Source organism: Quercus lobata, chromosome 2 (genome assembly GCF_001633185.2).
Source record: "Quercus lobata isolate SW786 chromosome 2, ValleyOak3.0 Primary Assembly, whole genome shotgun sequence".
NCBI classification, from domain to species: Eukaryota; Viridiplantae; Streptophyta; class Magnoliopsida; order Fagales; family Fagaceae; genus Quercus; species Quercus lobata.
In genome coordinates this window covers 77523792-77537341 of record NC_044905.1, presented here as the reverse complement: position 1 = coordinate 77537341, position 13550 = coordinate 77523792, and the positions used below count along the sequence as shown (strand labels likewise).

General features: G+C 31.2%; 1 long non-coding RNA gene across 1 annotated transcript; it reads left to right on the top strand.

Annotated features, from left to right (window-relative positions):
• Positions 1-294: 294 nt before the first annotated feature.
• LOC115978292 lies at positions 295-2494 on the top strand. The gene is made up of 3 exons (XR_004088678.1): positions 295-461; positions 868-1006; positions 2269-2494. It is a non-coding gene; the product is annotated as an uncharacterized LOC115978292 (long non-coding RNA).
• The last annotated feature ends 11056 nt before the right edge of the window (positions 2495-13550 follow it).

The window sequence follows — 13550 nt, the reverse complement described above, 5'->3', positions numbered from 1 at the left end:
CTTGATTTAATGATAATGAACTATCATCAGGAGCGGACGCCATATGTTAAAATTTTCTCTAAAAATATATATATATATATATATATTTTCATTTTTTTATTTTCCTTTTCAAAAAATATATCATTTCTTTCTGAGTGAAAAAAAAAAAAAACTGATTTTTTCGTAAAGTTAAAGTAATAAGAAATTAAATTACTGAAATACCCTAATCATTGTATTGTAATGTGTTTTCTTGCTCTTTTGTTTCAGTCCGTGCGAATCTTGCAGGCTCTCATCATTCACTTTACAGCCTTTTTAGTTATCTTCAGTGCTTTTCAGTTTTCACCGACCCGCTGATGAGACCTCTCACTCTTGAGTCTCTCTTTATTTGCTCAACCCTTTCTCATCTTCCACACCCCAATACCCTCAAAGAGAAGAAGAGCCTTCATATGAAGGAAGGTAAAGCCTTTTCAACGCTCGAAAAGGTACTCATCTGTGGGCCGTTTCTTTATGTTTTTTTTTTTTTTTTGTTTTCATCACCATGATGCACTAGAATTTGTACACCCAAAGCTTGAATTTTTGTCGGATCTATATTTTGTGTTTGTTTAGATAGAATCTCTTATTGGGTTTGTTTTTAGGATTAAGCATGTGCATTATTGTTTAACCCAAATTTTTATTAATTTTAAATGCTTTCCCTTTAGATTCTGCATAAGAAAGTTCCTTGCTCATCCTTCGAAAGTTTACGAAAATTTTAAACTTGTTTTTCGTCAACAAAAATCATGTTAAATTTGTATCATAATATTTTAGTTATAAAGGTTTTGATTATTGGGGTTTCATATTGCACTTAATATTTAGCTAATTAGTGCTTGCTTAAACTTTTATTTTTTGAAGGATTGGGCAATAAAGAGCAAAGACTGATGGTTCAAGTGTTGGAGGGGGTGGAATAAAGAATGTTTACTCCTAAGCCAACGTGTTAGTGGAAGTTTGAAGAGAACACGTATATTTTGGAATGGAAGGATTTCGAAAGAAGGTAATTTTCCGGTTTAAAATTACCTTCACTTTTTAGGCTCTAGCCTTTCATTATTCTTTTTTTTTTTCTTCTTTATATTTTTTGACTCTATGATTTTATCTTCAATTTTGTTTTGGTACGAAGGATGTGGGTAATAAGGATGCGTTTGACATTAGCTGCTAAAAGACAATTTATTTTTATTATTTAACCTATTTATATTACTATTCATGTGCTTATTACACTTTCTAGTATGAGATATTATTTCAGTTATCTTCTAACCTTATTTATTTTACTTTTAGTATAAAAAAAAAATTAATTTCAGCTAAATAATATGTTTCTAAACACACTCAAAGGGGTGTTTGGTTTGTATTTTCAAACAATCATTTTTAGTTTTTAAAAAGCATTACACGTATTTTTATATTTTTTTATTCACGTATTTTTATAAATATTTGCAAACAACAATTTTTAACTTTTAAACATAATTTTCAATTTTTAAACACATATATCAAATTAGTATTAAATATTCTTCTTATATTCTTATAATCAAAATATTCCCAAACAGCCTCTAATTGATAACACTAATTATTCTTATAATCTTTTGCAAATACTCTTTGGAAATAGCATACTACTAATTGTGTGACATGATATATAATGACTAACTTTTTTATTTGTCTTTTTTATTTTATTTTATTTTATTTTACCATTCTTAGGATATTATTGGTGATGTGAGACAGCTTGAATACTTAATTAGGATTTGTGGCAAAAAGCATGAGTAAATGAGCTTAGAAAATGAAAGTTTCAAGTCCTAATGGGTTTCAACTAATGAAACAAAGAGAAAACTTGCACACCCCGTGAGAAGAAATTTTAGAATCAGTTCATAACATGAAGGTTTTAGAAGATTTTTATAAAAACGAGAAAAATATTTTTCGGTGCAACTTATAAGAAATTAAAGAAAAAACAAACACATAGAACATAATAAACAACAAATAATTGGATTCAACTGAAAGCAAAGTATTGCATTAGCAAAATATATTATTTATTTTTATTATTATTATATGACTACAAACATTGTAATAATGCAGGAGATCTAGTAAGATTTTCTATAACTCAACCCTTTATAAATTGTATTATTGTGATTATTTTTATAATCCTTTCTACTTTGTTATTATCAATTGTTACATCTAATACATATCACAATAATCAATATCCACATGGGTAGTATATCTAACAACAACATGACTTGTTCATGACATCACAACCTTCCTAACAATATCCTCTTGTAGGTGATTTTTGTACGCCGTCAAATACATGAACATGTGCTCTAAACTCTGAAGAAGATGCCTCAATTGAGGACAGTGGGGAAGATGCAAAAAATATGAAGATGTCATCAGATAATAAAAGTGACGAAAGTGGTAATTATCAAACAGATTTTGATATTAGAACACGGCCAAGGTGCATAGGAAAAAGTCTTTTTTCTAAGACGATTGTACCTGTGCAAGGTATCTTTAACGAGGAAATAGGCATCCTCCATGTTGTGGAACACAACAAAAACTTCATGTACCCTATTGTGGCAATCACTAATCAATATAAAATGGAGATGTTATCAAATGATAAAAGTGATGAATGTGGTAATTGTCAAACAGATTTTGATATTAGAACACAACGAAAACGCATGGGGAAAAGTCCCTCTTCTAAGATGGTTGTACCTGTGCAAGCACGAAGGTACCCTCAACGAGTAAATAGGCATCTTAATTAGTAACTAGGCATCTTCCATGTTGTGAAACACAACAAAAACTTCATGTATCTCATTGTGGCAATCACTGATCAATGTAAAATGACTGTCTATTAAGAATATATTAAAGTATTATCGTTGTTTATACATTATTGTAGCAAAAAATATTATGCCTGTATAGTATACATATCACGTTATACTACTAACTACAAGACTAGCAAAAATAAGAAATGTGTATTCGTGTTTTGGTATTTCAATTTAGTGCCCAATTAATCTAATCTTACATTTATTTAATATAATTGTCCAATCCCACAATTCTAACATAAATCTATGTGTAGCCACAACAGTAGACGCAGAATAGGCAAAAAAATAACGTGTCAAACTTCTATTTTTGTAGTTAATCTTTTATCCTTTGCATGATGATTACTATGAGAGTTTTTTGGTTAAATATTGTAAAAAACGGAGTTTATTGTTGTTATAGACACTATTCAAAGTTATTTAGCAAAATTAGGAGAGAGACTGAATTTCGGCAACACCATTGCGGAAATTGTAAGAAAAAGTACGAGAGAGAAGAAAGTTGAGTGATGTGACTGAGAGGAAGAAAAAAATGAATTTCAATAATGAGATTACCGAAATTTTTGTCTTGTCCAAACTCTGCTCATGAAATGTCCAAGTGGGAGTGCTTAAATGATTTACCAATTGTGGCAACTAAGTTGCTGAAATTGTAGATAATTGAGGAGAGTGAAAATATGAATTATGGCAACTATTATATTGTTGAAAATGGGAGGGAAAAAAAAAAAAAAAAGTGGCTGCTGAAATCTGAAGAAGAATTAAAAAAAAAAAGGTGTTACGTTTACAATATTTTTACAACATTTTCACAACAAATGACAAGTAATTAGTTGTTATTAGTTTAAATTTGAATTTAACATTGAGATTACTTTTTTAATCCAATAATAACAACCAGTAATAACCTACCATTTAGGATTTGTTGTAAAAATGGTGTGCACATCATTTCTAAAAAAAAAAATGTGGCAATTGATTTCGTGGCAATGGCATTGTCGAAATAGAGGGGAAAAATAATTTATGGCAATGGATTTGTGGCAATGGCATTGTCGAAATAGAAGGAAAAAAAATTGTGGGAATGAATTTTTGGCAACGGCATTGCCGAAATAAGAGGAAAAAAAATTTGTTACAATTGGTTTGTGACAATGGCATTGCCGAAATAGAGGGGAAAAATAATTCTGGGAATGAATTTGTGGTAATGGCATTGTCGAAATAGGAGAGAAAAAAAATTGTTGCAAAGAAAAAATAATTGTTGATTTTTGGCAATGGCATTATTGAAATAGGAAATTGGAGGAAAGAGAGAGAGAGAGAGCTATCTAAATAAAAAATAAATATAGTACACATATTCTTATTCTTCAGTAGGTTTTTTGACCTGTTTTGTTTGTATGTCATGTTCCTTCCTTATATTGTAAGTGAAGAGTCAATTAACCAATCATCTCACCTCTTTATCTGATTCTTATTCTCTGCTTGGAATATATTCATTGATCATTCCCAATAAAACCACCTATTGATATCACGCCTAAATCTATCTTAGAGATTCTTTTTTATCTTTTTATTTCTTCTATTTGTAATAAAAGGCAAGTACCCTTGTCTTTTTATTTCTCCTCCCTTGTTGAAGGATTGCATTTCCTCAGAAAGTTACATCCTCCGATTGTTCAGTTACTCTCCTGCTTTGCTTTAGTGTGCACAACTATGGATTGTAAGTTTTTGGTTAATGTAAGTTTTTTTGTTTTGCTTATTAACTTACAGCTCTTAAAATTAACAGATTTATTATTATTGTATAAATATATACTTTTATAAATATTAGAAGCTAATACATTGTAAAACATTATGTATTGTTGTAGTTAATATTATTTGTATGCCTAAGATTATGATTATTGTTGTTGTTGTTATTATTCAAATTTTAGATTAATGAATTATTTTTTATGGTTATCTAATTGTGTGTTTTTTTTTTTTTTTTGGCAAGTATCACCCTATAATTCTCACTCTTTTAGTTGGTATCACAATTGTGGTAAGCATCTCAACTCTTTAATTAAATTTATGTATGTGTTTTGTTAATTTTGAAATTGTGTAATATTATTTAATATTATTTATTGTTATTATTAGTATATGACCACAAAAATTGTAATAAATTGTATTATTGTGATATTTTTATAATCAATTTTACTTTGTTATTATCAATTATTACATCTATTACTTGGAAAAAATATATTGCATAATATGTTTGTTGGTTTATAATCAAAATATGTATGTGTATTATTATTATTATTATTTAGTACAATAAATCGTACATTTGTGTTTCTTTTTCGATCTTTAAAGTTTAGTTAGTATAAAAATTTATTAAGTTTCTTGAATCTTTACTTTTTAGGGTGGTTATAGGTTGGGAAATGGTTTCTCAAAAAAAAAAAAAAATTTGGGAAATGAAAATTAATTATATGCTTTATAAATATTATACGCTAATATATTGTAAATATTATATATGGTTATATTATAGTTAATACTAATTATTGTGTGTATGATTATTTTTGCTAAAACTATTATTACTATTATTATTATTATTATTATTATTATTATTAAAAATTTTGCTTCATAAATCCTTTATTTGAGTTTCTTTCAATTTTATTATGAACCACAAGCATTGTAAGTTATATTTAATATTTAGCATAAAAAACTGTAGTAGTTACTATATATTAATTTTATTATTTTTTATTATTGTTCTTTTGATTTTATTTAGGATTTTTTTTTGAAGATATTTATGAATATTTGATTGTGCTTTTTTTGTTCTTTCTTTCTTTTCTTGCAAGTATCACTCTATAATTCCTACATTCCTTCATTTCATATCGCAATTGTAGTAAGCTTCTTGGCCCCCTAATTTAATTGGAAATTATTTTCTTAGTTTGTAATTTTTTATATAGATGGTTTGTAAAAAATATACCTTCAAATGGATGTTGCATGGTTTAACTCATTGTAGCATTTAATGTAGGATATATTTGAAATGGAGCCTGGGCCATTCGATCATTCTCTGCTAATCCAACAACAATATCAAATCTCTAATGATACAATGTACGTTGTGAGATTAAAATTTATTAATGTCCTAATAATATCTACAATTGTTCAATTTACATGAAAATAATTTCAACATTAACAATATAACATTGTACATTTTAAAAAAAATTCAAGTTTCCACCTTATGACTGCAACCCCAATCGTTTGCAACCCCCCCCCCCCCCCCTCGGTAGTTAGGCAAGTGCATCACCCCATATTTGCATCAATGTAGAATATACCATGTTACCCGCCTACCACATATAGATATTGACTGGGGTCTTATCACTTCTTTGGTGGAGCGGTGGCGATTTGAAATCCATACATTTCACCTATCTTCTTGTGAAATGTCGATCACTCTATAGGATATATCAATCATTGCAGGATTGCCTATTGATGGCAATGTAGTGTGCGGGCCCACTAATTTGGATTGGGGACAAGTTTGTGATAATTTACTTGGGGTGACACCACCTGCAACAGCATTGGCATATGGTGGCCCTAAAATAACATGGGTAATGAATACATTCTCAAACCTACTAGAGGGTGCCAATGTTGTAACAACCCAACAGTATGCTAGGGCATACATGTTCTTGGGTTTGGCTTTACTATTAGGAAATAAGAACTAAAGTAGATTGCATTGCTGCTTTCTCCAACTATTAGAGGACTTTGGTGTAGCTGGGGTAGTGCCACACTTGCTTACCTTTATAGAGAATTGTGTACTGCTACTATTAAAAAAATTACGGAGGTTGCAGGTTCTGATTTCATATTACAATTATGGGCGTGGGAGGATCTTCCATATCTGACCCCAATTCCAATATATCCAACAAATTTAAATGGCGACAACCTATACGGTTGCAGGTATAATATTTACTTTCTATTTCTATATAATATTGTATACTGTAGCGTTTATCCTTAATACTTTCAAACCCTAAAATCTGTGGCAATCATTAATTGTGTATAGCTGGGATACCAAGAGAACGTTTACTCACACACCAACGCATGTTCTTCATTTTACTTCTTCTAAATTAAGACAAATTATATAATGTTCTCATGCATTCATACGATAATTATCAAACAAATTTCTAATATCGTACAATTTTCTTTATTATTATTATACGTAAAACTTAGCTATTAAGGTTTATGAGTATATACTAACCTTTTTTTTTTTTTCTTATAGCATACGTGTATATTATAGGTTAACAAACTAAGTATTTCTTTAAGGAAATATATGTCAATTTTGAAATATATTTTTGCTATATGAAATTTTAGGCAAGAATTCATGGACAAATAATTTAAAACATATCATACAAATCCATTCATGTTGCAAAACACATAATACAAAAACAAGATTTGCATGAACAAATAATTTAACAAAAACAAGATTTTCATACTTAACTATGCCCCTAAAACATATCAACATGAATATTATAAAAAGAAAAGTAACTACTTAAGAGATGTAACTCACCTTGTAAGAGATAAAGAAGAGATAGATATTTGCAAGTGTTGTTCCTTATAGTTGTTTGTAGAATGTATGGCATGCATGAATTGAAAATGATTGGTAGAATTATGAGGGGAATAAAAGTGGAGAAGAAGGTTGATGGAATTTTTAGGGGAAAAATAGTAGAAAATAAAAACGGTGGAAATTTTAGTAACATTAGTGCTGTTTAAATAGGATGCAAGTTTCATATAGTTAAATTCTTAGATTTTAAATTTATAATTAGATACGCAATTGACCAAATACAACACAACACAGATGGGAAACTCTGATACAAATAAATTACTTAACTATTAATATATATTCACTGCAAAGAATCTCCGCAAAGACTCTCTGCAAAAATCTCAATTTCTTTGTTTTTTTTTTTTGGTTTACCGTGTGCACATCAATCATTTTTTTTTCTTCTGTATTGTAAGAATCTATGTATTTTTTTTTTTTGTTTACAGCATGCACATCAATAATTTTTTTTTCCGTATGATAAGAATCTATGTACTTTCTTTACTTTTTTTGTTTACAGCGTGCACATAAGAATCTATGTACTTCCTTTGCTTTTCTTTTTGTTTACAACGAGCATATCAATCATCTTTTTCTTCCGTATTGTAAGAATTTATGTACTTTCTTTGCTTTTTTTGTTTACAGCGTGCACATTAATAATTTTTCTCTTCCGTATTAAGAATTTATGTACACAACGTGCACATAAGAATCTATGTACTTTCTTTACTTTTTTTTTGTTTACAACATGCACATCAATCATTTTTTTCTTCAGTATTGTAAGAATCTATGTACTTTATTTGATTTTTTTGGTTTACAGTGTGCACATCAATCATTTTTTTTCTTCTATAAGAATCTATGTACTTTTTTTGTTTTTTGTTTTGTTTACAGCATGCACATCAATCATTTTTTTTCTTTCATTTCATATTGTAAGAATCCATGTACTTTTTTAAAAAATAAGAATCCTTGTACTCATTATACTTGAATCTATCATTATTTGTTTCATAGGGTACTTTTACAATACAAAATAAAAAGATAAACCAAACTGCTTCGGTCAAGGGTACTTTGTGAAGAGATGCAATCCTTCAGTGAGGGAGAAGAAATAAAAAGACAATGGTACTTCCCTTTTATTACGGAGAGGAGGAATAAAAAGACAAAAAAGAATCTTTGAGATAGATTTAGGCGTGATATCAATAGGTGGTTTTATTGGGTATGATCAATGAATATAATCCAAGCAGAGAATAAAAATTAGATGAAGAGGTGAGGTGATTGATTGATTGACTCTTCACTTACAATACAAGGAAGGAACATGACATACACATAAAACAGGTCAAAAAAAACTATTGAAGAATAAGAATATGTGTACTATATATATATATATATATATATTTTTTTTTTTTTTTTTATTCAGACAGCTCTCTCTCTCTCCTCCAATTTCCTATTTCGGCAATGCCATTGCCAAAAATCAAACAATTATATTTTCTTTGCAACAATTTTTTCCCTCCTATTTCAGCAATGCCATTGCTACAAATTCATTCCCACATTTTTCCCACCCTCTATTTCGACAATGTCATTGCCACAAACCAATTGCAACAATTTTTTTTTCCTCCTATTTCGGCAATACCATTGCCACAAATTCATTCCCACAACTTTTTCTCTCTTCTATTTTGGCAATGCCATTGCCACAAATTTTTTTCCCCCTCTATTTCGGCAATGACATTGCCACAAATCCATTGCCACTTTTTTTTTTTTTTTTTGAGAAATGATATGTGCACATCATTTTTACAACAAATCCTAAATGGTAGTTTGTTACTGGTTGTTATTGTTGAATTAAAAAAGTAATCTCAATGTTAAATTCAAATTTAAACTAATAACAACTAATCACTTGTGATTTGTTGTGAAAATGTTTTTAAAATATTATAGATGTAACACTTTTTTTTTTTTAATTCTTTCCCAAATTTCGGCAACCACTTTTTTTTCCTCTCATTTTCGGCAACTTGGTTGCCACAATTCATATTTTCTCTCTCCTCAATTCCCTACAATATCGGCAACTTGGTTGCCACAATTGGTAAATCATTCGGGCACTCCCATTGGGGCACTTCACGGGCAGAGCTTGGGCAGGACAAGAATTTCGGAAATCCCATTATTGAAATTCATTTTTTTCTCCCTCCCATTCGCATCACTTAACTTTCTTCTCTCTCATACTTTTTCTTACAATTTCAGCAACGGTGTTGCCAAAATTCAATTTCTCTCCTCATTTTACTAAATAACTTTGAATAGTGCCTATAACAACAATAAACTCTTTTTTTTTTTTGTAATATTTAGCCAAAAGACTCCTACTGTGGTGTACATTTCTATTTTCGTTCTCCACAGCCTCTCTTCCAAACCCTTGTAAAAGTGTCAGAAAAATAAAACTTTCACCATATAATTTTCGTCCAAATTTACTGCAGCAACTATGAGTTAATTTCGGTCTTCAAAAATTGTGATTTTCCAAAAACTCAAAATTGGAAAGTTGTAGATATTTAAGTCACAATTTCAGCCCATCTGGCCTTGAGTCAATTGGGTTTTTGAGGAGAGAAATACGTCCAAAATACTAATTAGTGCTCAAATCTGATTTTTCCTCTTCAGATTGTGGCCCTTTGATTTCTTTCTTTATTTGAAGCTTTCAAACATGGCAAATGACCCAAGTACTCCATAAAAAGTATACATTTTTTAAGGTGTTATTGAATCCCTAAATTGGAATATGCAATATATACACACAGACACACACACAGACACACTAACACACAAAATAAATGTACACTCTAATCCAACTTGTAGTGATAGAAAACATCATAGCATATATGCTTGTCAGTGGAATTAGCACCAACTTGTTCTTTCAAATACTACAAACTAACAATATGTACCAACTCCTAAAAAAAAAAAAAAAACACGGTCCAACCAATCCACTGAAGTAGATTGAATACTTATGTTGGGTCATTCAGATTGACTACTAGTGGAGCTAGCCACAGTTCGAGTGGTGCATGTTATTCTATTTTGGCCTTCTTGCCTACAGAGATTGCACAATGGCCTTGGTTGATGCTCTGTCCCTAAATCCATTTCACTTTGAAGCCGAGTTGACCTTGGTCGACCTTTTGCACGGCGCAAATTGACATTAGGATACAAGACCGGAAAATCAGGCTTATTCCAATGTACACTGTCTTGAACCATGCGAAATATAGGTACATAACAAGCAACTTGTTCTTTCAAATGGTAGCAACGATCGATATATCGCATTGAAGAGATACTTTGATATTTGCACACGGCAATGACATGTGAGCACGAAATTTTATAAACCTGCCATTTTTGACAACTACAAGTTCTCTGCCTCAAATTTTCCTCATGACAATGATTACCCCTATATGCAGAGTTAGGGTTTATTGGTGTTCTGACTTCAAACAGATCTTCATGTCTGAACACAGTAACTGAATGTTTTGGTGCCTTTTTTTTTTTCCCATTTATTGAATTTATTCTTTGCATAGGCTGTAATGAGTTCACCGGTTGTAACCTCTGCACGTGCCTTAGTATATTGATCGGCAAAGTAGGCTACACAATGGTAGTATGTAAGTTCGATTAACACAGTTATGGGCAGATTTCTAGCACTCTTTAGATTACCATTGAAGCTTTCACACAAGTTTGTGGTCATTGCCCCGTAACGATGTCCAACTTCGTGTGCTAACGTCCACTTTTGCATTGGTATGTATCTTAAATACTTATCACCATCTGGATTTAATTGAGTAATTCTATCCCTGGTTATTTGATACTTTCGTTGCTGATTCTCCTTGCCTGCCCACATTACCATAGCCTTCTAGTTTTTATTCCCAATTTGTTGATTGAAATTGCTAGCTACATGGCAAAGGCAAAAACGATGATACTAACGTGTCGATTGACATATAGTTTGTATCGCTGACATTATACTAGGGTGACGATCAGATATGACACATAATCCATCCCGATTAGTGACATTAATTTGAATACAACACAAAAACCAATACTAGCTATTATCAATTTCCTCCTCCACAATGGCAAAGGCAAGTCACCATCCCACGTTGACGCAATCAGTAATTTACCTTTGTACTTACAATATAGGAAAGTTCCATCTATACTAATCACTGGCCTACAATGTTGAAAACTTTCAATTGATGGACCAAAAGCCTAGAACATTCTCTCGAATATTGCACAGCCTGGCATAGTAGCAGGTATTGTTCTCCAAATAACCCTGCTGCCCGGCTATGAATCAGTCAAAGCTTTCAACCATTTTGGCAACAATTGGTAATATTTGTCCCAATCACCAAACGCTCTATCAATTGCCTTTTGTTTCTCCTCCCACACCTTAAAATAAGAAGGCCGGTATTGGTACTTATTGTGAAGAGTTTGTTGAAGCGAAGAAATCTTTATGGTGTGATCATTTTTGACAACATCCCTCAACTCTTTCTCAATAATATGGGTCTCTAATTGCTCGTGATCTTATGTGAGCGTGGACTCTGTACATGTGTGTGAACCATTGTATTTCATAACCTCAAAGAACCCATGTGTAGCCCGGAAGCATGCTCGAAGACTCTAAGAACAACGTTTGCACCTTGTAGACCAACATATTGGATCTAACTCTTTTAGACTAAATGTTTGGTTCCTCTTGATGTGATATTGTTTAGCAGCAGCTTGTAGTTCATCCTTATTAGCAGAAAGCAAGCCCACATAAAACTTTGGGTAGGGTCCCAAGTACTCTGAATGGGCTTTTCAAATGGTGGGGTTGGATTAATCATATTATCCCACGTGTTCTATGAAAAGTTTAGTAATGAAGGTTGATGGAATGTCATTGTTGGACTGCTTTCATGATTAGGTTCATTGGGAAGCTTCTGTTCATCTCCAACATCATCAAGGATCTCGTCGTTATCAAGTTGGTCATCACTATCCATGGCCCGCATCCTTTTTGATAATGTATGGACCACATTTTGAGTAGTGGCAGTTATGCGGTGTGTATCATTGGGATCATTAGCAGCTCTCTGAGGGGCAGTTTGGTCATACTAAGCTTCAAACTCAAAACAAGTAGTTTCTACATTGAAATGTTCAGTTGGATTATCATAGTCAGCATCACTAGTGTTCATTGGCCGATAAGGAACATGTTGGTCCTCAGTTGCAACATGGGTATATGGAGCATGATAGTCAACACCAATAATGTTGATTGGGGAGTGAGCCACATCTTTAGAATAATAACATGTATGAGTGACATATGGATCATGAAAGTGCCCGCCATGTGAATAATTAAACGATGCACTCGGTCCTTCGTTGGCATATCGAATGGGAAAAACATTTCGGTGGCTTCTTATGGGCTCTACACCCATGTACAACTTTGCACCTACAAATCCATATTGGCAGACTAACATATCGAATATTGCATTGACACCATTATCATTTTCTACCAAAACTTGCTAGTAAATCACAAGATGTGGATGACATTGAAAAGGAAATATATACCAAATAGTAAGTTTTGAATCTTCTCTATTTATATGAAGCGTGGATACTATTCCATTACATAGATCTTCAAATGTAACACCCTGGCTTAATGGAAGCATAGAAGGAGGTGGCCCTTTGTAATAAACCCCATTTTTGCCATGTTTAATTATTCCACCGGAATGGATGAAAAAAATGAACAATTTTTCTGCCATCTACACTAAAACATAATAATAGTATTAATATATTAACACTGCACAACTATTAAAAAGCAATATAAGGTAATCCATTAAAAATATTCAATGTTTAAATAGCTAAAACTGAGAGAATTCTATTAAAGAGGATTGGTTCACTGATAATTTATTACTGTCCATCATAGTAGTTAAAATTATTTTTTGTTTCCCTTTTCTTAAGTAACTTAGCATAACATTAACATTTAGAAGGATCTGTTACGGTTATGTTAATTATTTTATGTACCTTTTCATTTTACTTATTCTAAAACAAGATAGATTATATAATGTTTTCGTGCATCCATACGATAATAGATAAATATTTCTAATATCATACAATTTTCTTTATTATTATACCTAAAACTTAGATTTTATGGTTTATGAGTATATACTAACCTTTTTTTTTTCCTTATAGCATACGTGTATATTATAGGCTAACAAAGTAAGTATTTTTTTTAAGGAAAATTTATGTCAATTTTGAAATATATTTTTGTTATATGAAATTTTAGGCAAGAATTCAAG